This window comes from Anser anser (genome assembly GCF_964211835.1).
Source record: "Anser anser genome assembly, chromosome: 12".
NCBI lineage: Eukaryota > Metazoa > Chordata > Aves > Anseriformes > Anatidae > Anser > Anser anser.
The window spans coordinates 18,803,955-18,818,728 of record NC_139733.1 but is presented as its reverse complement, the minus strand read 5'-3'; the positions used below and the strand labels follow the sequence as shown (position 1 = coordinate 18,818,728).

Sequence of the window (14,774 nt, the reverse complement as noted above, 5' to 3'; positions counted from 1 at the left end):
CAGAGGAAAGAGCCAAACCATGCACAAAAATGGTTGAGACTTCTATGCCCAGCTGTGCATTTACATAAAGGGGATGTTTATAGCAGTGCAACAGGAATGCACGGCACATAGGTACAATATAATCCCGGGGAGGTCTCTGCCGAGGACAGGAATGAGAAATATCCTTCTTGGGCTGCTGGCAGGGCAGAGCAGCAAGGTCACCAATTTCCCAGATGGATGCCATTTTGAGGACACCTGTGACATGTTCTCGCCCTGTCAGTGGGTGTGAAGAGCAGGTCAGCTGTGAACATCCCTGAGCAACAGAGAAATCTTGGAGCAATTTTTCTATTAAGGGGCTGAGTACATCTTTGAGAGGAAACTTGGCTGTTGCTGCTCTGATCGGTGAGCGGGGTCCTCTGCCCTGGCAGGGAAGCGGCTTGCTGGTAGCAACCAAGCTGCAGCAAAGGTCCTCTACCTTTTCTGCTGTCTTCTGGACATCTGTGGCACTGTGTGGACAGGCCCTTTTTCTGGGTTCAGAGCTGAGCTGCTGGCCTGGCTGGAGGAGCAGCTTGAAGCTGGCCACTCCTGCTCGTGCAGGAGCCCTGGGGGACGGCTGGCACCTGCCCTGCTTTGGGAGAGCGGCTGCACCTCGAGCCCAGCTCCTTGCCAGGTGGCAGCCGTACCTTCTTTGCAGGGCTCGCAGAGGGTACGGCCTTCTTCCACGCCCTGCAGTGTCCTTGTACCCCCAGGAGCCCCTCGGGGCGGCGCTGGCTGGCTCGCAGGGATCGGTGCAGCCCTGGCTGCTGGCTCCGTGCGTGCCTCGGCAGGAGGGGAGGCGAGCGGGCGCTGCCTCGGGCTCCTTGTTCCTGCGTTGCTGGACCTGTCTGACAGCAGAGCTGGGGTTTGCTCTGCCGCTTTCTTCATTCTACTTAATAGATGCTTGTGGGCAGCCAGTAATCAAACCCAAAATGAAATGCAGAAGACGGTAAGGTTGCAAATGAGAGACGTACGAGCTTTCAGCTGTGCGTGCGTGGGACTTGCATCTCCGGGGATGTGTGTTCATAAAGGCTGCATTTGGGGATGGCACAATGGAGACCTAATTACAGGCCTGTTCTGTCACAGCTGTGCTACCCTCTTGTGCAGACCAGGCATACATTTTGGTTTCTCAGGGGAAAATATTGTGTGTAATTATGTATTTTAATCTTATCCATGTACGCTAAAATGAAGAATTTCCCATCCTTTTATTCTCTACCAGTCACGCCTGTCCTTTCCCCCCCTACTCTTTTGCCAGTGACTCTGGATTTTTAACTTTGCTTTGATTTTTTCCCCTCTTCAGTTTATCGTCTGTTTTCATAAACTTTAGAGGGTGCCTTTCTCTGGGTCACAACTGGAGACATCACCAGGATTTGGACTTCTTGCTCGCTGCATCTGTGTGTCTTGGGAGCCACGAAGTCATCTGGCTTATTCCCAAAGCTGTGTTTAAAATGTGGTATAACAGAATTCCCTGCAGTAGAGGTGGTTTTAAATAGAAGCCCCCTTGAGCCTCGACGCTGAATGCCACCCAAGACTCTGAAATGAGGAGGGTGGCAAACCTCTGCATTAAATCACCATAAAGCTGAAGCAAAGTCCCTTGAGCATCCCTAATGCCCTGTGATGGATGGGAACCTCACAAAACAGACATTTGAACACTTTTTTTTTTAAAGTCGTTCACAGCACAATTGCTGACAAAAAAAAAAAAGCAGTACAGCGAATGAGCTCTCTTCTTACTTCCGATAGAAGAATAGAATTTATTTTGGATTCAGCTGCTGTATTTCTTACTGGGGAAGCGTTTAAAACGTTTGTCAGCAGGTGTAGAGCCTGACTGCAGTTGTTTTTTATTACGTGTGTGCAGAGTAACTGGTTTGCTTTCCATGGAGCTGCTCAGGACAGAAAATGGAGCTGTGAGCTCAGCACATGGCCTCCCAAAGACTGCTCAGGGGGAGTGCAATATTGCAGGGCAGGTTTGTTGCATTAGCCTCATTATGTGTCACAGTTGAAAACAATAAGTGAAAGCTGCTTTAATTTCTACTTACATGTCTTCTCCCTTTTTTTCTACCATGCTCACCCTTTGCAAAGGCATCCCGGGGCTGATAGAGGTGCAGCAGCACCAGGCTGGGCCCCACAGGGAGCAGCTCCTGGCTCCCCGGCTTAGCCCGTGCCATGACATGCAGCCACTTGCAGCTTCTTGGCTTTGTTGCAGGAGCCAAGAAATTGGCAGGAAAAGGATTTTCCTAGGTTTGAACAAGTGGTACAACGTCTTACAAACTCAACCCCATGTGTTTCTGGCTTGTATACAATGCCACAGCTCTGCCTGGTGGAGTTAATGTGTACCAAGTGAGGGTCTCGGGTAATGGTTTGTGCTGAAATCAGCATAGGGCGTCCTAAATAGCCCTGCTGTGATTAGGGCTTGCATTGGAGGTGATCACAATTTTACATGTAACGTCACCTGTTCTCAGGCTTGCTTGACTGTCTGTACTTATTCACATCACTTGATTTCTCTTCAACAATAACCCTGTAATAGTGCAATCAAATATTTTTATTCTTTTCCTGGGAAACAGTATTCTTTTGCATGAGAAGAGAAATCTGTAACTTTGTCCTGTCCATTCGAGAAACAAATCCCCGTAGTCGCTTCGTATCTTATTTCCCTAAGGAATTTTCCCTCAGTTTTCTAAACTATTCAACCAAGTGCTATGTAAGTAGTCCTGTAGCTAGGCATGCCCTCTTTTTTTGACTCCTGCTTGTAAATGATATGGGAGTAAATGATTTGAGGGCATTAGCTATCTGGTGGCTTAGCTTGTTGGGAGAACTAATGGTTGCAAATCAAACCATGCTCATGGACCAGCACGTGGGCAGGTATAAGAGCGTGTCCTGCAGAGCTTTGACGGCAAACTTGGCTGTCACCTGCTGTGAGCTTATAAAGGACTTGGGGTTCAGCCCCTGATTCTGTTGAAATTAATGGAAAAGCTTTTGTTCGTGGTCAAACAGAGCAACCCTGGAAACACTGGTGTAGTGGGAGGTATCCCTGCCCGTGGCAGGGGGTTTGGAATTAGGTGATCTTTAAGGTCCCTTCCAACCCAAACTATTCTATGAGTTTTTTTTAGCACGGAGACAATCCTGCGTGTGCAGACGGCATTTGCATAACACTGTATCAAGACCTCTCTAAAGCTGAAGGTGGCATTCTCAGCTGCAGAGAGCCGCTTTATTTTTTGCTCTAAATAATAAACACTTTTTTTTTTTGCAGCAGTAGTCCCTGCAGGGAATACTGATCAAGGCCGTTCCCAAGATCTTGGAGCATCGTCTCGTAAAGCTGATGTGCAATCGGGTTGTTTTGTCTCGGGCTATGTACCAGAGGAATCCCTGGGCGGCTTCGCACCCATCGCTAGGTGGGGAAGTGTGCAGTGATACTAAGAACTGCCCTTGCTTTCCTGCGCTGGGTACGTCTTACCAGTTTAGGCTCTTGAAAGGTTCGTTATTCGGTGCTTGAAGCATGGTCTGTGAGGATTCATTGATCTTTGTAAAGCAATCTGATCTTTTACTAAAATGTAATCATGTCTCGTGTTCTGTTATTACTGTGAAATGTAACCAGTGTTGACTCTGAATGCAGGAGGACTTCTGCCAGGGAAGGTTTTCTTGACTCGGTTCTGATGACAAATTGCTTTTTAGGAGCACTCTGTGTTGTGTGGGGGGAAGGACTCGCTCCTCTGGCTGCCGCGGCAGCAGGTTGGGGAATTACGGTTGAGGAATTAAAGGTGTTTGGAGGTGCAGCGATTTTAAACGCTGGTCTTACAGGGGCGATAATGGTGTTAGCTGGGGGCTCCGGCTTAGAGGCAGCTCGCTGTGGTTTAGGTTGCATACGGGTGTAAGGCTTCGTGTGAAACGGTCACAAGCCTGAAAATTGGGGCTGCAGTGATTATGGTGCTATGCGCTTCCACCTGCAAGCGGACGGAGCATTTAAAAAAGGGGAAAGTTCTGCTTTCACTGATATTGCTGAAGACCGGAAAGCGCAGCTCAAGTGACTAGATGCTAGTGAGCAGAGGCTTGAATGAGGGAGAGCTGCTTCTCTGTGTTGTGGGCAGCCTCAGACAGTAAAGAAGACACTTTCTGTGGTCTGATTCAAGCCTGCAGAAGGCGAGTTACCTGCTTGCGAGCTCAGCACATCGGTTACCGGGCTGTGCTGGAGCAGCCTCCTGCCCATCTTGTTCCTGCTCTCCTGCGTTTGCTCAGTTCCCCCAGTTCAGGCAGCTTGCCCAGGCCTAGCAAAAACAGTCCGCTGGAGAGCACCTTCAGCATGCACCTGCTTCTGAGGGTAAAACTGGGCATTGCTGATGCCTCAGCAGGTCAGGCGTGGTGTAAGGGAGAAGCTCTGGTGCCTGCATGCTGTCCCAGTGACGTACAGCAGCTGAGGATCCGGCCGGTGGTTGTTCAAGCAGTCTGGAGGTCCTGGAGCCAGGAGAAGGGCTGCGCTTCCAGCTGAGACAGCCTGTGCCACTAGCCCGGATACCTGCTGGCCCGTCCGTGGGGTAACATTTCCTTGCGACCCCACCTTGCAGAGCTGCTTTACGCCTCCAGGCAGGAATTTTAATGCCCAGGGTGAGCAGAGCCTGCGGCCGCAGCCCGCTGGGTGCTGGGGAGCACCCGGGGCAGGGCGCGGGGAGGTGAGCACCCAGCCGCACGGCACCGCGTGGGGTGAGCAAAGTGGCAAAGCTCTGCTTGCAGCAGAAGCACAAGTCTAGACGCTGTCCCCTTCCTCTCACCTTTGCTTTGGCTGCTCTTCTTGTTTGCTCTCCTACGCCGGGTCTGGGCTTTAAAGGCTGGCAGGAGGGATGGGCTGGATTTCTCTCTGAAACGAGCACGATACAGCTGTTGGGAACGGGACCGCAGGATGTAGTGGCCTTGCACCAGTGATGGGGTGGATAAAAGTGGAGATGGTGTTTAAAAAAAAAAATCTTGAGTCTCCTTCAGGGCTACAAATCTGCTCATCAAATTCACAAGTGCTTTAACTCCAGAAGAGGTCCGTAAGATATTGAAAGGCAGGCGCTCCGCTACCGCCTTGAAATCAAAGCGAAGCCAAAAATCACAGAACCAAATTAATCATCTTTGAGTTAAATCTTGCAAGTAATACTGTATAAACACTTTAGATCCAAAGGGGATTATAGGCAAATACTGAGCTGATGGAGGAGTTTAAGGCTCTTCTGAATCGCAAAGCGGGCGTGCAGAAAGCCTCGCTGGAGCCACGTGGGCTGTAGGGCAGGCAGCACCGAGGAGATCGGACTTGGCTGAGGCTGAGTGAGAGCCGGTGGCCACGGGGAGAGGGAAGGTGAAGCTGCAGATGCAGGAGTGGCCGAAGGTCCGTGTGTTGGTGGTGCTTCACCCTCTGTCTGCTCCCAGGGGCTGGGAGAGCTGTGGGGCTGAGCAGTGCTGCCAGGTCCTGGGCAAATCTCTGACCTCTGGGTCTGCTGATCCGTCTGTAAAACAGGCGTTGGCCATGTCAGGGAACCCAAGTCAATGGATTGTTAAGTATTTGGGATGGTGTTTTACTTCAGATCACTCTGCAGCACAGCCGGGTGTGAAATCCCGTGTAGCTGTGCTGTGATGGATCTGCTCGTTTATTGCAATGGGAGAGGAGGAGGAGGATGAAGGCGGTGTATCGCGTGGATCTTCTGTGATGAAGAAGGCTAATTGCTGCGTTGCACGGTCCTTAATGCTGTACCAGGAGAGGTGTTTCCAGAAAGCAGTACCAGACGCTCTCTCACAAAGACAACTCCAGGTTTTCATGCTTTGTATCTCCAGCAGAATACCCATGATTAATTGATGGCTTCATTTCCCTGAAGCTGTGTGCTTGAAGCCAGCCTCCATTATCCTCCCTGCACAGGCACCTACCCAGACTGTAGAGGAATGATTCAAAGTACACATTATGTTGTTTTTCTAGTATTCCAGAGTTTTTCCTCTGTCTGAAATGCTTTGACTTCTCTTATCACTTTTACCTGCAGTGACTTGCGGTGCGAGCTCTGCACAGTTAATGTTCTTGCATGATTTATTTACCAGTGACACAGCGGAGCCCTCAACACAGTAATTGCAATGACGTGATCATCAAAGCATCAAAGGCAGGAGCCCCTCATTTCTCATCTGCCTTATGCTGCTGCAGTCCTCCCACCTCTCCCTTTTGTGCTCTTTGTTGCCTTGATCCTCTTGGGGAAGGGGAAAAAATTCCATAACCAGATAAAAACCTGCCTGAGTGCGGCTGTAGATTGTGGCTTCCTTTAGCCAAAGCGCACCAGAATGCTGTCACATTCCTCGGGGGTTTGCTGTCCTTGTCCCCCTTCATGACCCAGTGCTTTAACAGTGCCCCAGCCCCTGGGGTGGCAGGGTGGGGACAGCCCTGCTCGGCTCCGTCCTCTCCTGGCAAGAAGCTGCTGGGTTTGTGCTCCTGGGGACTGTCCAGGACCAGGCAGATCTCCTGAGCTCAGGAGGGACGCAGGGCTGGGGGCAGCTGCTGCTGGTGTGGGATGCGGGAATGCTTCACCTCTCCTGGGAGCCCTCATGGCATCGCCTGGCCTTGTGAGAGCTGGGAAGGTCCCTTGAAAGTGTCTTGGAAAATACAGGTCTTGTGTGGCCTGTACTGAGAGCAGCGCGTCACACCGAGTTACCAAAACGTATCAACGAGGAGTGAGTACTTTATTTTGTCCAGGAGGCATTCCATGCAGCTGGAAGACTTGGCGTTGAATTTGAAGATTTTGGCCACTGGGACTAAACGTCTGCCTGGGGCATGGGTGAACAGCTGGCGGGAGTCTTTGCTCTGTGCCTGGGGAGCCGCCGCAGGTCTGGGTGGGAGCAGAAAGCTCGCCTCTTCCCCGCTCTCCTCCTCATCCCCGCGCTGGTTCCTGCTCTGCAGCCTGCGCAGGTGCTCCAGCTCCGAAGGCCTGGGGGAGATGTGGGTGCTCCCATCTTGAGAGCATTATCCTCCCAGAGCCTGGAATTTGGAAGCAGCTCCTCAGCAGGGAGCTGAATGCTGGCGTGGGGATTAGGGAGCGCTTGGGAGGAGGAGGAGGTCTGGCAACACAGCATGCGGATCTGCTCCGTCGCCGCTCGAGGCGTGCTGATTTCACTGATCGGGGCTGAGACCGTTAATTAGCTTGTTTTGTGCGTGCACATCACATTCGGGTGCCTGTCTGTTACTTGGGGAAGTGGAAAAAATCCTGGGGAATGGTTTGATACATCTCAGGGAAAAGCAGCAACTGGACAGTCCAGAGCAGGGGGTTCCCATTCCCGGTGAGGTGGGCTCTGTGGGACCCGGGTGACAGGAGGCGAGGCACCTGCTGGGCTGGCACGAGCCTCCTCTCTTGCCAGGCACCATGACTCCAGCGAGCCGCAGCTCCGTGACACGCTAATAGCCTGAGAGATGAAATAGGCTTATTAGTCAGGTTGTTAAATGGACCTAGAGCCTGCAGCAGGAACCTTTCCAACAACGTTTGGAGCATCTAGGAACAAAACAAGCTGCAAAAGCAGAGTTACTGCAGGCTTTACTTTCGGGATGCTGCTGCTGCAGAGCTTGGGGGTGTCGGTGGCTCTTGGGGAAGGGGTGCAGGGTTCGCTCTGCTCCCAGTGCTGGGACCTGCTTTTTTATAGGGCTGGGTTGTGCTGCAGCTCCTCTGAGGAGCAGGGGGGCCTGTGGGAAGGTTTTTCCAAGTGGTGGAGGAGCACTGAGGGCCTAGCTTTGAAACAAATGCTTTCTGGTTCGGCTTGGTGTGTTGGTTGAAAATGCACTCCTGCTCTCATACGCTGGAGCCGAGCACACTTGTCTCTGCAGAAGGGGCTGTAACCCCCTCCGGGGCTTGCTGTAGATCAAATGCTGCTGAGCTTGCTGCAGGAGGAACGGCAGATGGACGATCCACAGACCTGATGAAGGACTCGGCTCCCGAGCACCGGGACACCGGGAGCAGCTGTGCTCGGTACCGGTGGCTGGGCCCCTGTGCTCCACTACTGCGTTTAGGCAGGGCAGCCTGTGATGTTTCTGGTAAATAGAGGAGGAAAGTGTTCTTTTAAAACACTTTATTAAAAGAAGCAGCTGTTGAATACGCTGCTTCCTGTCTCTGTGACAACTCCGTTGCAGTGTTAACTGCTCCAGGGGCGTGGGGAGAAGGGAGGTCTGCTTTGTTGCATCCTGATGCAGAGCTACGGGCTAGTCCAGCCTCAGAGGAAGTGTTCGTCCTGACCCCTGTCATTTCGTGGTTCATCTGTGCCCTAAAAATGTTTTTGTATGCTCTTGCTGTCCACGCACAGGGTTTCTAGATGTTGAAGTTGCTGCCCTCCCTGGTCGTGATGGGGAATGAGATCTTCGGCGTTTGCAGCTTTCACCAACAGTAGCCCTTGGGCTTTTTCTTGGAAGTCCCAGACTCTGGGAGGCTTGGTGTTGCTGTAGGTGCTCTCCTGTTCGGTGGATTTGCAGCTTTTGGGGTAGCTGAGGAAATCTTGGACATAGGAACCTCAAAAGGCAAATGGAAAGAAGCCCAAATGACAACTGGTAATGGATTTCTCCCTTCTTTGTCATCTTATCCCAGGCAAAGCTTTTATCCCATAACTGTGAGTCCCCGTGGGCAGCTTAATCAAAGCGAGTTTTTGAAGGAGTTTGCTTTATCTCTTAGGTGCTCTGTGATCTCCCAGAGCAGACGTTGGTCCAACTCAAGGAAAGCTTGGAGGGCAAATTCCTGCAGTTTCAGTGAGCTGCTCAGGAGACTGGCTCCGACCCTGTTTAACAGGATTGTCTGCATTTGCATTTGTAAGCAATGTGGTCGGGTGATGTGCTGCTGCATGTGGTAGCCTTCCCTTTCCCCTTCTATTTAAGCTGTGAGGATCGTTTCTGAGACTCTGTTCTTTTGCCACTCGGAGAAAGTGCTAAGTTTTCCTTACACATCCAAGAAAATTAGCAAAACCCGTGGTTGAAATCTTTTTTCATCCTGGAACTAATGTTTTGTACTTCGTACGTCTTGCATTTTATAACGTGCTGTCTTACTGTTGGCTGCCTTCCCTTAGGTTGTGCTGCGTGCCGTGGCTCCTGCTGGAGCAAGGCGAGCAGCAGCAGCGCAGGGAAGGCAAGGCACGCTTTTGCAGGCTGAGTTCAGCGGCCAACGCTTGCAGAGAGCAGCTCAGAAACGTGATCCAGGGCTCCGAGATCGGTCAGACTGACCGCTAGAGAACCACGTCCAGACTTCAGGTTGTGCCACGTATCGCCGCAGCCTCTTTAGAAGCTGTGCTCTGCAACTTCAGCCAAGACTTGCAGCTTTGCAGGGCGCTGCAGATTAACGCTAATGCAAGACCGGGCTCTCACTGCAGCTTCAACCCTTTAATTAAAATGACGTGGAACAAAAAGGGAGAATTAGTTAAAAATAACTCTCGGAAGCCCGGCTTGTCTTTTTATTAGGCTTGTCCTCGCTTCCTCAGCTGCTCTGATAAGGATATTCTCCCTCTGGGATGGAGAGAATAAACTGGGATGTAACTCATTTGTTTGGGCATTGTGTTAATTAATTTCTAACACTAATCCCTTCCCTGTGCTCTCTCTGATGGTTTGTCTGTAACAGTCCTGTTCCAGGGAGAGGATCGGCAGCTCTTGCTGCTGGAAGTGAGGTGTTGGCACTGTGCACCCCAGGGCTGGGGGGCTTTGTGTAGCCCTATGGGGTGGTGCAGCTGGGGGAGCCCCCCAAAGCCCATCCGGAGCACACGAAACTTCAGAGCAGATTGGATCTACCTGAAACGTAGCTTTGCTTTTCTGCGAGACCAAATGTGTGCTGGGCACCATTCCCTAGAATAAACTGAAGTCATCCTCGAGCCTCTGGATAACACGGGCTCTTTTTCCTAATATCTTGACTTATCTAGACTTCCTATGGAAGAAATTGTTTAAGTTGTCTTTAAACTGATGGGAACTTTGCCATTCAGGTGGGGGAAGACGCAGGCGCTCTCTGATCTTCCAGTAATGTGGTGGGTTTTTGCGTAGCCCTTTCTCTCCCTCACCAGTTATTCCTGGCTGCCCCCGCATCCTGCTTACTTAGCTCTGTCCGTTCTTTCAAAATCAATAAAATTGCAGCTAAATCATTGGAGATGGAGAGCAAAAATAAAATCCCAGCTGAGGTTTTGGCACGTGAGCGTTGCTTATACGCTGGTGGGATGGTCTTGAATTCAGACCAGCTTGTTTTTCAGCTCTAATCTATATACGTCTGAGCAGAAATCCCTGTTCGAGGCAAGTAAAACCATAGGCAGGCCTGGAAGAGGCCACTTTTTCCACTCTATCCAAGTACCTAAGCTACTGCAGGTGTCTCAGCCGATGACCTCATGTGCTGCCATGCCTGCCGAGCGCTTTCCCACCGTAACTGCTCGGGGCTGACTTTCTAGTAACAGAGCAGAGCACGACCTCTGTCTGTCGTCTTGCTGTCTTTTTGGGAGCATTAAGGAACAGATGGAAAAAGTGCTTGTGAGACAAATCCTGGCTTCCTAACACTAAAAATCTGCTGGTGTAGAGGTGGATGGGCCAGGCAGGCTTTTAAAACACACAAAGCAGGAAAATGCTAATTATGTAGTGGCTGCGGACTGTGGAAAGGACTGATCCTCCTAGGGAATCTCTGACATAGAGCACGCTTCATGTTTTAGCTGCAGAGAGACATTTGGGATCTGCCTTGGGTCTGAATGCAGGATTGGGACCGTGGCGGCCTCTAGCTGAGAGCAGCTTGTGAAATACGAAGGGTAATCATCCCCTAAATGGTCCTCTTCTGTGGTGTCTTTTAACTTATGTTCCTTTCTAGCCCGAGACCAATTTTCTCCTATTAGATACCGGTTTGGGAAGTCTCTGGCTGCAACAGACCTGAATTTGGTCAGTCAAAATGCAGGTGGGGCAGAGCAGCGCTGACTGAAGGGTGTCCCAGCGGTGCTGAGCTGGGGCTGTCTGTGGGGCTGTGCTGGGTCCGAGCCCTGCAGAGCTCCTCTGGTCTTGGGGGGACTCCTCCAGCGAGGAGCGGCTCCGGGTGTTTTCAGGAAGCTTTGGATCAGGTTTCTGGTCCCTCGGATAACCCTCTCAGAAGAGGGCTAATCTGGAATATTTGATCCCATTGCTGACAAGCAAAGCAGTCCCCTGGAGGTTACTAAAGCCTGGTGAGAACTTACCACGGGAATAGTGATTTAAGGCAGATGGTGCATTTCCCAACACCCCGATAAGTTATCGCTATACAAAGTCAACGGCAGCCTGGTAGGAATTTACCAAGAGAATAAACACGTAAGGCAGTAAATCCCCCAGCATCAGGGCCAGGTCTCGTGGTTGCTGGCTGGCACGGAAGGGCTCAGCAGGCGATGTCGTGGGTGTTCCTGTGGGAGATGGGGGCGCTTGTGGTTGGTGCTGTCAGTTCGTTGAATTCAATTTGCCTAGCATGTATTAAAAAGGATGACATGATTTTTTTAAGACCAGTTGCTTTTTTTCTGCAGGTAGCTGAAACGTTCGGCGCTGGGGTCTTGGAGATAAATGCAGAGGTTTTGGTGCGGAGCCTGTGCTGTTTGCTGAGTGGTGATGCTTCTGTGTAAGGAAATAACCAAAACTGTGGCCACGTTTTGGAGCAGGGGATCTGATTTTTCCAGTGCCCAGGCTGCTCAGCAAGGTGCACGCGAACAGCACCACGCGCAGAGCAGAGGGTTTGCACACTTGTTGCTTCACCATCACCTGGGGAAACTCAGCTGGGCAGCTCTGTGAACAGAAAGCAGCTTTACCCCGGGCAGGATGGGTATGGCTTCACTTTTTCTATGTGCAAAAGGAGGGTTTTGCATACATAGTTGGTTCTGCTGGCAAAAGTGGGCAAGTAAAATCCCTGTTCTGCTGAGGCTGGAGGCGGTGGGAGCCTGGCCTGGCACCGGCTGCCCTCTAGTGTGCTGCTGCCCTCAGCCAGCGCTGCGCAGCCCCAGGGTGCCCTCCACTGATGCTGAACCCTGAGACCGGTGTGCGCCTTTTAACCTCTACTTAAACTGATGCTCTGCCTTCCTGCTAGGAACCCGAATGCTGGATAATTGCTTCACAGCGAGCAGAGGGGAGTTTAATTCTCATCTGAGGAGCATGGCTGCTTTGGGAACTGCTGTGACGTGCTGGCAGCCCTGGCCCTTCCCTCGGGGGTGCAGCAGGGGCTGCCCCTGCCCCTGTGTTTTGGGGGGAGCTGCTCCTGGGCAGGATCTGCTGGCACACGTGAAGGGCAAGTTTCTGTGCTGGGTTTCTCAATATTGATGCTATAGGGTGGCTTCTAGCAGCTGCCGGAGTGAATCAATGCTGCCATCCCTCCCTGCCAGCCTCGCCATCTGTGTGCGGGGAGAGGTTTTGCTGTGTTCCTCCAGGTGAGAGGTGCTGCGCGGTGGGTTTCGCATCCCTTATTTCTCCGGCTGCTTACATGTGGTGTGTGGGGAGGGCTGAAGCAGTGCAAGTCCTGTCCGACAGCTGCCGCCCTCCCGGAGAGATTTAACACACACTTAGAGATGTGGCTGGCAACACTGAAATCCCCCGGGGGCTGCAGACAGCTGCCCCAGACAATTCACTTAGCTCCAAGAAACGAGTTAACTCGAGCTATGCTTGCATAGCACTGGAGAGAAGTGGAGCCACTGCTTTTACCAACACTGGAAAGCTGCATTGTGAGATGTGAGCCATGCTCTGCAGCCTGGGCTGCAGCAGGGAGCACAGATCCCGGTCCTGCTGCGTGCCCTTGGTTCTGGAGCTGCCCCCCCAATGAGCAGGGGTGCAGGTGCTGGGGGAGCGCCGCAGCACCGCATGGGAGGCAAGGTGGAAAAGCTTCCCCAGGAGAAAGCAGCCCCGTGCACCTGGCAGAGGGTCCTGCAGCGGGGAAATGGTGCTGCTCCTTGGGGCTGCTTGTAGGGGGTAGCTGGGGGCAGGTGGGATGGAGCCCAGGACCTGAGCGTTTGGAGGATCTGCTTCAGCCTGACTGCTGTAATTAGGCAGCGTGTTTGCATCTGCAGCTTGGAAGCGCTTCATTCGTGAGCCTAATGGGGGGAGGAATTATGCGGAGGTGAACCCAGAAGACGTTGAGCACGCCTTGGGTCGTTACGGACACAAACCCGGCCTTGCAGCAGTTGTGCCCTCTGGAAAGGGGAGCACAGCAACAATTTTTGCAATACACCAGGCTTAATCAGCAGGCTGGTCCCTGCTGTCGTGGGCTTGGACAGGGAGGTTCTGGGCAACTGTGGGTAGAAACTGGATAGATGTATCCCTCTGAGGATGCGGGGGGGGGGGGGGGGGGGGGTGTAAAGGAAAATGGATACTTTCTTTGCTGTAGTGTCCAGTGGAGGATCTGGAGGAAGCCAGATGTTTAGAAGGGTGAAATCTGGGGCAGTGGAAGGTGAGGGTTAAGCAGAGGCAGGAGGCTGCACCAGGACTGCAGGCGAGCTGGTAGGGGTGTCTCACAAAGCAGTCCAGTGGCATGCCAGAGGTGTGACCAGGTGGGGGTGTTTTCAGATATCTTGAATTCTGAATGTCAAATTCACCATGCAGAGCACTCTGCGCCCAAGCCGTCCGCTCCTTTGGCCGTGCTGGTGTTCAACCCGTCCTCTTGGGCATGCAAGGGAAGTGGACGAACGCCTTCCTGAACAGCAGCAGCCCTTAGTGGTAAGGCAGGGGGAGCTGAGGTGCAGCAGGGCACAAATCGCAGCAGGGCTGTGACAGTGACCGCTAAGAGCTTGGTTTGTCCCTGGGAACCGCTCGTACTGGGGGAGAGGCTCCCGAGGTCTGAGCTGCTCGAGCTGGAGCCCCGGCAGGGGGGGAGAAGTGGAACCAAGACCCCCTAATTCCTGCCTGAACAGTAAAACTAGGGGTGGAGAAGAGGGGTATGTAAATATTATATTAAAAAAAAAAATCCAGGAGAAGAGGAAAGCTTGCGTTGCACATTAAAGCTCCAACTCTTGCCTTGTCTTTTCTTAAGTCACCAGCCATCCCCTTTGAAAGCGGCTAGGGGAAAGTCTGAAATCTCTGAACCACCTTTGTTTTCCCCCTTCCAAGCCGGGGCAGGAGCAAACACATTACTCAGGCACCTCCTGCACCATTCGGCCTTCAGCATGGCAGCAACAGGCTGAACCAGTTTGCTCGCTGCTCCCTGGGAGGTGCTGAGCAGGAACCCCGGGCACCCGCGGCCGCCCCAGGAGGAGCTTTGTGGGAGGCACGAGCTGGGCTTCGGGCACCGAGCGGAGCGTCTGGATCCAGTGCCGCGGAGGCTTTTATGGAGTGTGGCCGGGAGTAACTCGGGCAAGCAGCTTGCGGCTCCCAGAGGGACCTGCCCCCCGAGTCGCAGGTGAGAGGGGTTGGCTTGTGTCGAGCCTGGTGGTGCGTGTGTGGCTGTGTTCCCGCGGTTGGATGCTTCCCTGGGAGCTCGAGTCAGGTGTCTTAGCACTCAGGGTATTTAGAAAAAGGTATTTAGAAGCTTCCTTGGAGCGTGCTTTGCTTGAATGTCGCAGTAGGAGCGGTGGAAGCTGCGTGTGCCGTGAGGAGCGTGGTGCTGACCTGCTGTTTGCAGGGCTTGCCCCAGGACCCGCAGGGCTGGAGGCTGGCGGTACCGCAGCGGGACCAGAGCTGCTCCGGGCTGGGGGGGCTTTGCTGGCCTCGCCCTGGCCCCCTGCCCACAGCCTCAGCTCTCAGAGCCAGCCAGGAGCTCACGCTCTGCTCCATCGCCTGTCAGGGCTGTGCCGCAGCAATAGCTCTGCGTGCAGCAGAGGGAGCAGCGGGGCAGCGCGGCCGG

The 14,774-nt window shown here is 52.7% G+C and overlaps 1 long non-coding RNA gene across 2 annotated transcripts in view; it reads left to right on the top strand.

Moving 5' to 3' along the window:
• Positions 1-11,475, top strand: part of LOC310880035 — a 32,108-nt gene extending 20,633 nt beyond the window's left edge. For both annotated transcript variants that reach the window (XR_014571343.1, XR_014571344.1), the window contains exons 2-4: positions 8,299-8,539; positions 8,661-8,794; positions 9,049-11,475. This is a non-coding gene — a long non-coding RNA (uncharacterized lncRNA). The remainder of the gene's footprint in view (positions 1-8,298; positions 8,540-8,660; positions 8,795-9,048) is intronic.
• The last annotated feature ends 3,299 nt before the right edge of the window (positions 11,476-14,774 follow it).